The 12,463-nt window shown below is 53.2% G+C and overlaps 1 long non-coding RNA gene across 1 annotated transcript in view; it reads left to right on the top strand.

Moving 5' to 3' along the window:
• Positions 1-12,463, top strand: part of LOC132540859 (uncharacterized) — a 234,429-nt gene that overhangs the window by 209,491 nt on the left and 12,475 nt on the right. The gene's annotated exons all lie outside the window — the stretch shown is intronic.

The following is a 12,463-nucleotide window of genomic DNA, read 5'->3' on the forward strand; positions in this document are numbered from 1 at the left end:
ACTATGCTATCTACCCCCACCCACCAAGTTCTATCTTAAAATGAGGACATATGGGGAGTTGGGCGGTAGCACATCAGGTTGAGCACACGTGGCACAAAGCACAAGGACCGGCATAAGATCCCGGTTCTGGCCCCAGCTCCCCACCTGCAGGGGAGTCACTTCACAGGCGGTGAAGCATGTCTGTAGGTATCCATCTTTCTCTCCCCATCTCTGTCTTCCCATCCTCTCTCAATTTCTCTCTGTCCTATCCAACACGATGACATCAGTAGCAACAACAATAACTACAACAATAAAACAACAAGGGCAACAAAAGGGAATCAATAATTTTTAAAAAATGAGGACTTAGTACAGGCACACCTCCTGTTCTCCCCAATACAGAGCCAACATGTAGTAATTGCTCACTGAACATATGTGGCCCTGGAGTAACCCACAGGAATTGAAATGCCCTTTCCTTAAACACCACTTACCCCTTCCTTCCTTCCTTCCTTCCTTCCGGGCAAGTTCCCTGGTTTCAGGAGGCTGGTGTCCCTTGGCCAAGAGGATGATGCAATATTGAGGACAGGAGGCCCTGGTGAGGGGAGCTGTGTATTATTAGGGCCACTGTGAAGGCCTGTGGTTCCCAGGAGGGAGGCCTCTTCACAGGAGCTATTTTCAGCAGTGTGTCCTTCCCCAGGACAGACAGGAGCAATGTGGCACGTAAGCTAGGAGCCCGGGAAGGGAGTACCCGCAGAGAATGAGGATCAGACCCCTATAATCCCAGCTACCATCCTGCAGGAACACATGAGACTGCACTCCCTCTTGGAAGAATTCTCCCACCACCTCCAAGCCTAATTAGCCAATTATCTCTCCAGCCATCTGATGGAATGGGAAGGACGCCAGGAGAGGAGGCTGTGCGGTCCTGGCTCCCCTGGCCTCCACCCCTTCTCAAGTTGTGGAATCTTCACACTGTTGGTTTGTTTTCCTGGTGGTGAGACTCCCAGCTGTTGGTTTCACACAAGTCACGTCCTTGCCAGAACCCTGCCTTCATGCCCCAGCAGGCCCTGCCAGAAGGAATCCCAGAGTGGGTGACAGAGTCCCTGAGGGCCCCCTTTCTGCCCCCACAGGAAGCCAGACCTAGAAGAGACAGACAGGAAGAGGGGACCCCCACCACAAACCCCCACCCCACCCCAGGAGCCCTTCCAGGGTTTGTAATAAGCAGCAGCTCTGGGTCCACAGAGGGACAAAAGGACAGAGAGACAGATGACACAAGGTCCTTTTCTGATTGTCATGATGAGCGTGTCCCTGCCAGCTCTGGTCTCTGAACAGTATGTCCCCTCCTGGTACCATCCCAAGTGTGTGTGTCATGTCTGGTGTTAGAGGGACCCTCAGTTGTCACCATGTCCCTTTGCACAGGGATAAGACTGTGTGAGCTCAGGCTCCCAGTCTCCTGACTTCTGAGTCACACCCACCTGCACTTGGGGCCCCACATCTCTGCTCCCCAGTGCATGGATATCTGGGATGCTTGCAGTTTTTGCTTAGCCAGTTTCTAAAACCTGGCTTCTCAGCCCAGGCCAGATTCCAGGCCTACCCACCTAAGAAAGGAAACTCTTTTCCTCCTCCCCATCCTCCTCCCCCATGCTCCTCTTTTTCCTCCTCCTCCTCCTCCTTCTTTCTTTCTGTCTCTCTCTCTCTCTGTGCATTAGTGGTTTAGTAGTGATTTACAAAATTATATGATAATAAGGATATAATCTCACACCATTCCCAACACCAGAGTTCTCTGTCCCCATCCCCTTTCAATGGAAACTAATAGTTCTCGCAAAGTCACAGACATGCATTAGCTATATATCTGAATATATATATTTTCCCCATTTTATTGACTTCTATGGTCTTGCCTTCACTTCCTTTCTAAGTTCCACCTACACCTATTACTACTTCTGAACGTCCTTCCTTTCTTCTCTCTCAGATTAGAGAAATAGTGCAGGGCTTCCTCTGGTGTTTTCCAGATTCTCTTCCTTTTCAGCGATGGTATGAAAACAAAGATTCTGGGCACCACAGAGTGACACACCTGGTTAAGTGCACATATTACCAAGTGCAAGGACCCGGGTTTGAGCCCCACTCTCCACCTCCAGGGGAGGATGCTTCACAAGCTGTGAAGCAGGTCTTCAGGTGTCTATCTTTTCCTCCCTCTCCCTCTTCCTCTCCCTCTATCGCCCCCTCTCTTCTCAATTTCTTTTTGTCTTATATAATACAAATAAAATAGAAAGAAAGAGAGAGAGAGAGAAAGGAAGGGAAAAAATGGCCACCAGGAGTGGTAGGTTGTGTAATGCCTGCACCAAGCCGCAACAATTTATTTCTGCCACCCTAGTGGCAGAAATAAATAAATAAATAATCAAATAAATCAAATACCTGGTGACAAACGTTTCCGGTCCCAGTGGAATTGGGGCTCAGAGCCCTCTGGTCATCTCCTCTAACATTTTCCCCTCTCTGGAAGTATGGACCAAAATTCTTTTCAAGAGTGCAGAAGGAAGAGTTTCTGGCTTCTGTAATTGCTTCTCCACTGCACATGGGAGTTAGAAAGTCGTTGAAAGGAGCCTTTCCTGGGGTTGGGTGGGATGCACTCATTAAGCGCACATAGTATGAAGTGCAAGGGCCAGCGCAAGTATCCGGGTTCCAGCCCCAGGCTCCCCAGCTGAAAGGGGGTTGCTTCACAAGCAGTGAAACAGGTCTGCAGGTGTCTGTCTTTCTCTCACCACCTCTATAGCCCCTCCTTTCTCAATTTCTTTCTGTCCTATCCAATAAACAACAAAAAATTTAAAAAAAAAAAAAAGGAAAAAATGGCCGCCAGGAGCAGTGCATGCATAGTACAGGCACCGAGCCCTAACAATAACTCCGAAGGCAAAAAAAAAAAAAAAAAAAAAAAAAGGAGCCTTTTCCAAGTGGGCTACTGTGTATGACATCAGGATGTGTATGACCAGGAGTCACCATTTCTCATGGCAGGAAGGGAGGATGGGGGTGGGGAGGTAGGTTGGAGGGTGGGGGGAATGGAACTCCACCCTAACTCCTGGCAGGTCAGGGCTGTGACAAGATTGTGAGGACCAGCTACAGCCACACGTGGGGTGCTCAGGGTACCAGGGGAAGGGGGCTACTCTCTCTGTGCCCCCACTCCCCACCTCCTCCTCATAGGGGTGTCACCTACGGATTGCCCAAGCCACACAGCCCTTTGTTCCAGAGGGAGCATTCTCTGGCCCGGCCACTCTGCCCCCAGCGCCCCACCACCGCCGTGGAGATCACTCAGGCCAGATACGATCGCCGCGGGACAGACGGAAATTGGCGCGTCCCTGGTGCTTGATCGCGCCTGCTCGCTGCAGGGTCATTACAGGCCGGGTAATGGCCCGCAGTCGGCTCTCCAGGCAGCCAGTGACCTTGGGTGGCGCAGAGCCCGCTGCTGTTTTAATGAAAAATCAGTAGCGAGGGAATGGCCAACAGCGTGGAGGGGCGATAAAGAGAGAGGGGCAGCCGCCCATCTGTCCTCCTTGGCTGCCGTCCCTCCTTCACCTGGCTGTCCACTCACCCTGAATTTTTGGAGACCCCCCAGCTCACCACCCCCAGGTCAACCACGGAGACCTCTCTCCCCCCAAAAAAAGAGAGAGTGCAGAAGCTAAAATGGGGGGGGGGGGTCGAGCAATAGCGCACTGGGTTAAGCGCACCGGGTTAAGCACACATGGAGCGAAGCACGAGGACCAGCATAAGGAACCTGGTTAGAACCTCTGGCTCCCCACCTACAGAGGGGTCGCTTCACAGGTGATGAAGCAGGTCTGCAGTATCTATTTTTCTCTCCCCCTCTGCCTTCCCCTCCTCTCTCCATTTCTCTCTGTCCTATTCAACAACAATGACATCGATAACAATAATAATAACCACAACAACAATTTAAAAAAAACTAGGGCAACAAAAAAGAAAAATAGCCTCCAGGAGCAGTGGATTGGTGGTGCATACACCAAGCCCCAGCAATAATGCTGGTGCAAAGAAATTTAAAAAAAAAGAAAGAAAGAAAGAAAGAAATTTTTTTTGTATATATATATATTTTTTTTTTTATTTAAGAAAGGATTAATTAACAAAACCATAGGGTAGGAGGGGTACAACTCCACACAATTCCCACCGCCCAATCTCCATATCCCACCCCCTCCCCCGATAGCTTTCCCATTCTCTATCCCTCTGGGAGCATGGACCCAGGGTCATTGAGGGTTGCAGAAGGTAGAAGGTCTGGCTTCTGTAATTGCTTCCTCGCTGAACATGGGCTTACTCCCAGTCTGCCTCTCTCAGAAAGAAAGAAATTAAAGTAACGACTTGAGACAAGGTTGGGTGGTGACCTACCTAGTTAAACTACAAGCGCAGAAGGACCCAGGTTGGAGTGTCCTGGCCCCCTTTCCCTACCTGCAGAGGGGAAGCTTTACTAGCAGTGAAGCAGGGTTGCAGGTGTCTCTCTGTCTCTCACCCTATCTCTCCCACCTTCTCAATTTCTGTCTCTATCCAAAATAAATAATTTTAAGAAGGCAAAAAAAAAAAAAGGAAAAAGGAAGGAGCCTGCAGAAGTCTAAGTAACAAAGAGGTACAGAGAGAGGGCTTCATAAATCCATGCTGCTCACTCCATCCAGGCTGGCCTGAGGTCTCCACTCAGTCACCCACTTGCTAGCCTCAGTCTCCCTGTCACTAAAAGGACATCCCACTCCCCCACAGGCCCCAGGACACCAGTGACCCCGGATTGTCATTCATCAGATTTTCAAACCAGGAAGCTGAGTGAGGCCCAAGGTTGTGAAGCAAAGAAAAAGCAAGCTGCCCAGTGCCAGGGTACAGACCCTTGTGCTGGGGACAATAGCCAACACCTTGTCCCCCTCACACCCCCAGAGCACCCACTGCTTAACTGACAGCTTCCCTGGGCAAAACTCCTCCCAAACTCCCCATTTAGGACTTACATAGACCAGCATGGAACTCAACTGCCAGCTTCAAGGGCAGGCCCCAGTGCTGGGGAGGTCGGGTCCTCTAGCCCCTCTTGGGGGGGGGGGGATGGCAGAAAGCTAGGGATTGGGGCATTAGTGCAGGAAAGACCCAGGAGGTCACCACTCACCCACAGCACACACAGAGAAAAGCAGCAGCCTCAAGCCGACCAGACCAGCCACCACCACTGACCGGCTCTGCTCTGCCCTGCAAGGAATTGAGGGGAATAAGAGTCAAAGAGATGCCTGCAAGTGGAGTGGCCACCACCCTCCCTTCTGGCTGAACTGGGAGTGAGGAGCTCCCTGAACTCTCCAGTCTGCCCCAGAGTGCAGACAAGCATGGTAGCATGGAGCAGAGCTTCAGGAAATGGAGATCCTAGGGGTGGAGAAGGGGGTTGGGGGTGGGGAGATTCAGCTCACCAGCTAGAATATTCACCTCACTATGCTTGAGGACCCAGGTTTGAGTCCCTGGCCTCCACATGGGCACACCATGCAAAGGAGAAGCTTCAGGAGTGGTAAAGTAGTGCTGTGGCCACTCTCCTTCACTCTTTCTCATACCCTTTATCTGAGAAACAGGGAGAGAGAGAGAGAGGGAGGGAGTGAGGAAGGGAGGGCAGGAGAAGAGAGAGAGTAGTGGTAGAATGAAACTACAAAGCCCCATTGAAAACCTTGGCCAAAAAAAGGGGGGAGGAGGGAGGGAGGAAGGAAGGAAGGAGAGATAGAAAGATTGTGTGTGCGTGTGTGTGTGTGTGTGTGTGTGCGTGCGTGTGTGTGCGTGCGTGTGTGTGTGCGTGTGTGTGTGCGTGTGCGTGTGTGCGTGTGTGTGTGCGTGTGCGTGTGTGTGTGCGTGCGTGTGCGTGTGCGTGTGTGTGCGTGTGTATGTGTGCGTGTGTGTGTGTGCGTGTGTGTGTGCGTGTGTGTGTGCGCACGCGCACGCGTGTGTGTGTGCGTGTGCGCGTGTGTGTGTGCGTGTGTGTGCGTGTGTGTGCGTGTGTGCGCGTGTGTGTGTGCATGTGTGTGTGTGTGCGTGCGTGCGTGCGTGCGTGCGTGTGTGTGTGTGTGTGTGTGTGTCTTTGGACATGGGACTTGGTGAGGGAGAGGTATAGGGGGAGGCATCTAGGATGAATGCCCCAGCCAATCCAGGACTCCAGTTTCCCTGAGCTGAGTTCTCTCCCATACTAAGTTCTCTGTTGGAACTCCTCCCTCCAGCTGCAAACCAGCCTCTATAAATGGGGTTAATGGATGACCTGCAGGAAATGCACCAGAAATCTTGATCTTGGCTCCTTCTTTCAACTCTGTCCTACTGTCTGTCCTCCCCAGTGTCTGCTAAGACTCAGGGAGAAGGATGCTCTTACTCCCTTCACCTGCTCCAAATGCAACCCCAGCCCCACTCTTCTCACTTTGAGGGCAAAGAGAACAACACGGAACCTGGGGTGACGGCCTCTGTTAGTGCCACTCTTTGGGGAGCCTTGGGAGGCAGAACCCATTTGTCACCATCCCTGCTGTTCCAAGCAGAACACAGAGGCACAGAGAGTTCCAGGGCTCCCCCTTCCTGGGTCTCACAGCTCCTGAACCCAAGCCCTTGGCCCTCATAGTGGTCCTAAGGCCTGACACCTCCCACCTCCTACACTCACTGTTGCTACCTGCTCTTTTCTAGAAAGTCAAAGAACACTAATCCCTTTCTCCTCACAGGGACACAGAGGTAGAAAAGGCTCAGTTGGCACCCTGGCAGTTACAGAACCTTCCAGGTCTACCACCCTATACATCCCACTTCCGTCCATGGCCCTGATAGATCTCTCCCATCATTCCCCCTCAGCCCACCTCTCACTTCTACAAGAAGGCATGGCAGGTTCAAGCCCCACCTCAGATGCCAGCCCAGCACTGTCACCTGCCGGTGGCTTCTCTCCTGCACCAAGTGAGCCACACACAGACTGAGCTCTCTCTGGAGCCACGTGGGGGGTGACCCATTCACTCAGGGCTCCATGGTCTGCCTGAGACACTGCTCCTTCTCCAAGAGGTGCCAGGAACACTCCTGAGTCAGAGAGTCTCCCCACTCACAAATTAGGAGGAACAGCTCCCTAGCAGGTGAGGTCACAAGGTCACAACCACAGGAGTCAGAGCTGGGGCACAGGTCTGGCTCCGATACCTCCTGGCACTGGTGCCCCGAGCACTGGAGCACAATTGTGTCAGCAGCCATGGGAGAACCCCCCCAGCACCCTCCTGACTCCCCAGGGCATGTCCAAGACCTCTCCAAGGACACCAGCCACTCAGGCCCAACCAAGGCAGCTCCATGCCCTGTGGGACTTTTAATCATCCCCACCGAGTGTAGATGTGATTTATAAAGTGGGTCTTGGCCACCGCTGCATCCACTCAGCAGATTAACACAGGGTTTTGGCAGCATCCACCCAACTGTTTGTTTGTTCCAGAACAGCTTGTCCTTGACAGTCCCTGCCACGTGCCAGCAGCAACTGATGGAGACTAGTGGGCCCCTCTGCTGGGATGGACCCTCATCCAGTCAAGCTGACCATCTCAGGAGCCAGTGGATGGGGTGCTAGGGGCCAGGGGACCTGGAGGGCAGGTGTGTTGGCAGTGAGCTGTGGGGCTAGAGGGCAAGGGGCTGGGGACAGGGAGCTGGGGGGCAGGGGGTTGGAAGACAGAGGGCTGGGGCCAGAGAGCTGAGGGGAAGGAACCTGGAGGGCACGGGACTATGAACTGGGAGCTGGGGACACTGCTACCCAGTGGCCTTAGTCCTCCACACAGACCCCTGGGAAATCAGGAGAGGGGAGCCCACCCATGGGAGAGCAGGATTGATCACTCCTCCTTCCTCAACCAGAACATTCTTCCCTCTTTTAAATTTTTAAAGTGTTCTTTTAAATATCTATTTATTTACTTATTTCCTTTTGTTGCCCTTGTTGTTTTATTGTTGGAGTTATTATTGCTATCGTTGTTGGACAGGACAGGGAGAAATGGAGAGAGCAGATGAGAGAGAGGGGGGGAGAGAGGGAGAGGGAGAGGGAGAGGGAGAGGGAGAGGGAGAGGGAGAGAGACACCTGCAGACCTGTGTCACTGCTTGTGAAGCGACTCCCCTGCAGGTGGGGAGCCGGGGCTCAAGCCAGGATCCTTATGCAGGTCCTTGCACCACATGCACTTAACCCACTGCGCTACTGCCCGACTCCCACATTCTTCCCTCTTAAGGACACTGTAAATACAGCTCACACTCCAGCCTGGGCTCACTGCCATCCTGAGTACCCCATTGTCCCCCAGGTACCCTCCTGATCAAAGCCTACTCACCTAGGATATTTCTCTCTCCACCCCCCCACCCCGACTCATTTACCAGAGCACTGACCAGCTCTGGCTGATGGTAGTGTAGGGGATTGAACCTGGGTGGGAGCCTCAAGCATGAGAGTCTCTTTGCATAACCTTTATGCTATCTACCCCCACCCCCCTGGGACCTCTTTCTACCCCACTTCCTGAGTGCCTCTCCCCTTCCCCACCTCCCTTGAAACCCAGCCACCCCAGGCCTCTCCCTAAAGCAGAAGGGGGCTTGCCTGGGCCCTCTGCTCCAAATTTTGCTGAGCCTCTGGTCACCAAAGCAGTGTCCCATCACTCCCCCAGAGTCTCCCAGGCCCACTGATGGCTGGGAGCAGGACTCCTCTCCTCCTAGCATGCCCTTGATGCCAACAGCTCCTGCCAAGGGAGGCCCCATAGGCCCATGGCCTGGCTGACCACAGCTTGCCCACATGGTGGGGTGGGTCTGTGGCAGAAAAAACAGTGACCCAGGACCCTAGAACAGGCAGCAGAGACACCGCAGAGAAAGATCCTGAGAATGCCTATCAGTGCTCAGCCCCCCAGAACTTGCAGGCCTCTGAGAGGGGTGCCAAGATCTTTGCCCTGCTTACAACCCATGGGGTGCCAAACCTTTCCTTGCTAAATAATTACCCAAGCATCTTTGAGGGAGCTGGCCAGGGCACTAGAGCTGCAGACAAAGTAAAGTGGAGAGTCAGTGCCTGCTGGGTCTGTTTTGACACTTAAAGAGCATTTTGGGCCGTGAATGTTACACATAAAATGTGCATAGTGACAAAATCAGTGAGGAAAACTCCAAAGGATCGTGCCAGGATGCACCACAGTGGCACATAGCCGGGACTCTGGCATGCTACCCATGAGACCCTACCCCACCCCTGTGATCAGACTCCCCGCCACCAGTTCCCAGAGGCCAGACTAGACTCTGGTGACAATTCCTTCTGCCGAGTGTGGCAAACAAGGACTGAAGTTTGAAGAGTGATTCTCCACACCAGGGGTGTGTGCTGCTCTGCGGAGGCCTAGACACTCCATTTCATGGGATCTCAGAGATGAAGGCAGCAGTCAAGCTCTGATGGCTGAGTGATATCCTAATCTGATTCCCACCTAGAGGCTCCACTTTCAAGGAGATCTCCCCTCCACAGAACCCAGGATTAAATCCAGCCACTCAGCCCTGGGCCCCCAAAGCCAGCCCCAGTTGCTGCAGAAGTGGGTCACTCTGCAGGAACCCCCAAATGAATAGCAGGCCTTCTGGACACAGACTGGTCTGAGGGCTGAGAGATTCAAGGCCTGGATGCAGCCCTGCTCACTTGAACTTCCTGGAGGAGAGGAAGAGAATAGGAGGCAGAGATAGTCAGGGGCAGGGAGCATCCATGGCATCTTTGAGATGCGACCACCTGGAATCTTCCTTCAGTTCTGCCCTATGTCCCTTCCTTTGACCTCAGCAGGCTGCCCACCAATGTGACCTCAGGGGACAGTGAAATAGCTCACTTGGATAGTACACTGCTTGGCCAATATGACAGCAGGTCCTGCAAGGTGGAGGCTCGGTGTCCCCTCCAATGAGGATGCCTGTACAGGGACAGGGTAGTGAGGCTTGTAGCTGAGTCAGCCTGCCCACATACTCAGAGCTCCCCAGCCTGATCTGCAGGGCCAGTAGGCTCTTCTATCCACTTCCGAGGTCCCCTAGATCATCCTGGACCCCACAGGCAGAGTGACATCCTAACCTGCCCCCCACCCAGAAACCCCGCTTTCAGAGGTATCTCCTTCCAAAGAACCCAGAGTGAAATCCAACCACTCAGCTCCAGGCCCAGAAAGCCAGCCTTAGTCACTCAAGGTCAGCTGGTCCCTTAGAGCAACCTGGCCTTCAGTCCCTCAATCCTCAACATTGAGGACACTGATGTTCCTTGAGGGGTGTAGAGGGAGAGCAGTCAGCCTGAGCCCTGGTGCCCCACTCAGGCCCCCCAACACTCAAGCTCAGAGTTTTCTCCCTACTCCAAACCAGCACCCTAGTACTGAGCACACTCTCCAGACAGCCCTGCCTGGCACCAAGTCACATTGCCTGAGCACCTAGGGACAGCTGTGTCCCTGCACCTCTACACCACCAAAAATCATAAACACCCTCTGACTGAGTGACAGCTTTTGGTGAGTCACTGGGTTTGGCACTGAGGCTGGGGAGGGAGTCAAAGACCTTTGTCCTGCTTAACCAGACAATTGGCCCTGGGTTCCCCTTCTCTGCATCTGTGCTGAAGGTCTCACCTGTCACCACATCACCTCCTACTATTGTTCTTCTGTTTCTCTCTTTTTTAAGAGAAACAGACGCATGATTCCATTGCTCCTGGGCCACTATTTTTATTCTTTGTATATCAAATAGGTAATGAGAGACAAGTAGGTGGGAGGGAGGAGAGGTAGAAGAGAGAGCACCACTCGGCCATCCATGGAGCTTCCCCAGATGCTCTTGTATACACCCATGTAGTGCCAGTGTCCAAAACCTTGGCCCTCACTTTTGTTATTCTTCCAACAAATCCACATGTAACCCAGATGTGAGCAGTCCTGTAGGGCTCCAGAGGGTGGGCTTGCTTTGAGGTGCTGGGATGGAGCCCACAAACAGGGGAGTAGACAACAGCTGGGGGGGTGGAATACCCCAGCAGGGAGGGAACCTATTGGCTCAGGAGCACACATGGAAAGTGTGACTTCCATAATGGTTATGCAAAGTGACTCTCATGCCTGAGGCTCCAAAGTCCCAGGTTCAATCCCCCGCACCACAATAAGCCAGAGCTGAGCAGGGTTCTGATTAAAAATAAAAAAGTATGGCTTCCCTGAGTAAGAGAGACGTCACAAATAGGACTGAGCAGGATGGGAGACAGAGTAACCCCCCAAGGATGGACTCCTGAGCCAAGGGCTCACAAAGATGGTTGTAAATTCAGAGGACTCCAGGGAGGCCCTCCAGACAAGGTGACCACAGACGCAAGACCCTCAAGCATGAGTGGACTCCATGGCTGGATGGAAGGGCTCATGTCTATTGTGGAGAACAAGGACATCACAACCTGGGAAGATGCGTTTCTGGGAGACACATAGATTTTGTTGGCTAGTTAGGCTGTCAGGTCAGTCAGTGGACATACAGGAGTCTGGACCATAAGGCAGGGCCATCCTGGAGGACAGCATGTAAGGGGTGAGTCTGGGCAAGGAACCTTAAGCCCCAAGCTCCCAGAAAGGAACAGGCAGGGCAGCAGAGAGAAGAGTGACTCCTCACTTTAGTGGGAGTGGAAAGGAATCTGAAAGGAGAGACACAGAGGCATGGTTGCAGGTGTAGTGGTACAGAGCAGCTTTCTCCACTGCCCTGACACCAAATCTGCAGGCTGGATGCATTTCTTCTCAGTCCTCCACCCACCCCCCAACTCCTACACCCACAGGCAGAGAAAGCTGGCTTTGGGGGGGAGGGTCTGAGCTGGCTGAATACCCTCAACTTCCCAATAGTTCAGGATGAAGCCCAGACCTAATCTGTGGTCAGAAACCCTTAACCCCTTGATGCCCTCTCCAGGGTCTCCCTCAGCCCCAGCATGGGCTGGGACTCTGCAAGCTCAGGAAGGCTCCTCCCTAGGGCTCTGGGGGCTGTGAATGTATGTGTGGCTGGCTTCTGTGCCACCAGCTTGGCTCTGAGCAGCTGTGGAACCTGGGGATACCACCAGTTCCCTTTCTCAGGTGCTGGGGCACCTCTCCTGCCTGGTTATGCCTCCCTGATGTGGTGCTAGGCCAAAGCAGGAGTAGATCCCCTGGGTGGGGACACACCCCTCTCTGCACCCCCAAACTCTGGGAGGCACCCAGGTCCCCTCACATATACATTCACATCCAGGAAGTCAGTCACCTCCACCTAACAGGCAGCCAGATGCACTGGGCCACGGACTTTTTAATACACACCCAGGAGTGAGACCTGGTGAAATAAGGAATCAGAGCCACATATGGGAAGGGCCCCCCCAAATTCTTCCTGCACACCCCCCCACCGCCTGCCACCAGTCCCCACCTCCCCGCAAATGATCTCTTGGTCTCTGTGCAGAGGCGCTATAAATATGTAGAGATGACATCGTGGCAGAGCTGGGTGAGTGATGTCATCCGCAGGGTTGCCTGGCAACCCCAACACCGTTTGGGAGGCTCTAATTCTCCAGTCGGGCAAAGTCGCCTTTCTGCAGCTTGGTTAATCA

The sequence above is a fragment of the Erinaceus europaeus genome, chromosome 10, assembly GCF_950295315.1.
Source record: "Erinaceus europaeus chromosome 10, mEriEur2.1, whole genome shotgun sequence".
Taxonomy (NCBI): Eukaryota; Metazoa; Chordata; class Mammalia; order Eulipotyphla; family Erinaceidae; genus Erinaceus; species Erinaceus europaeus.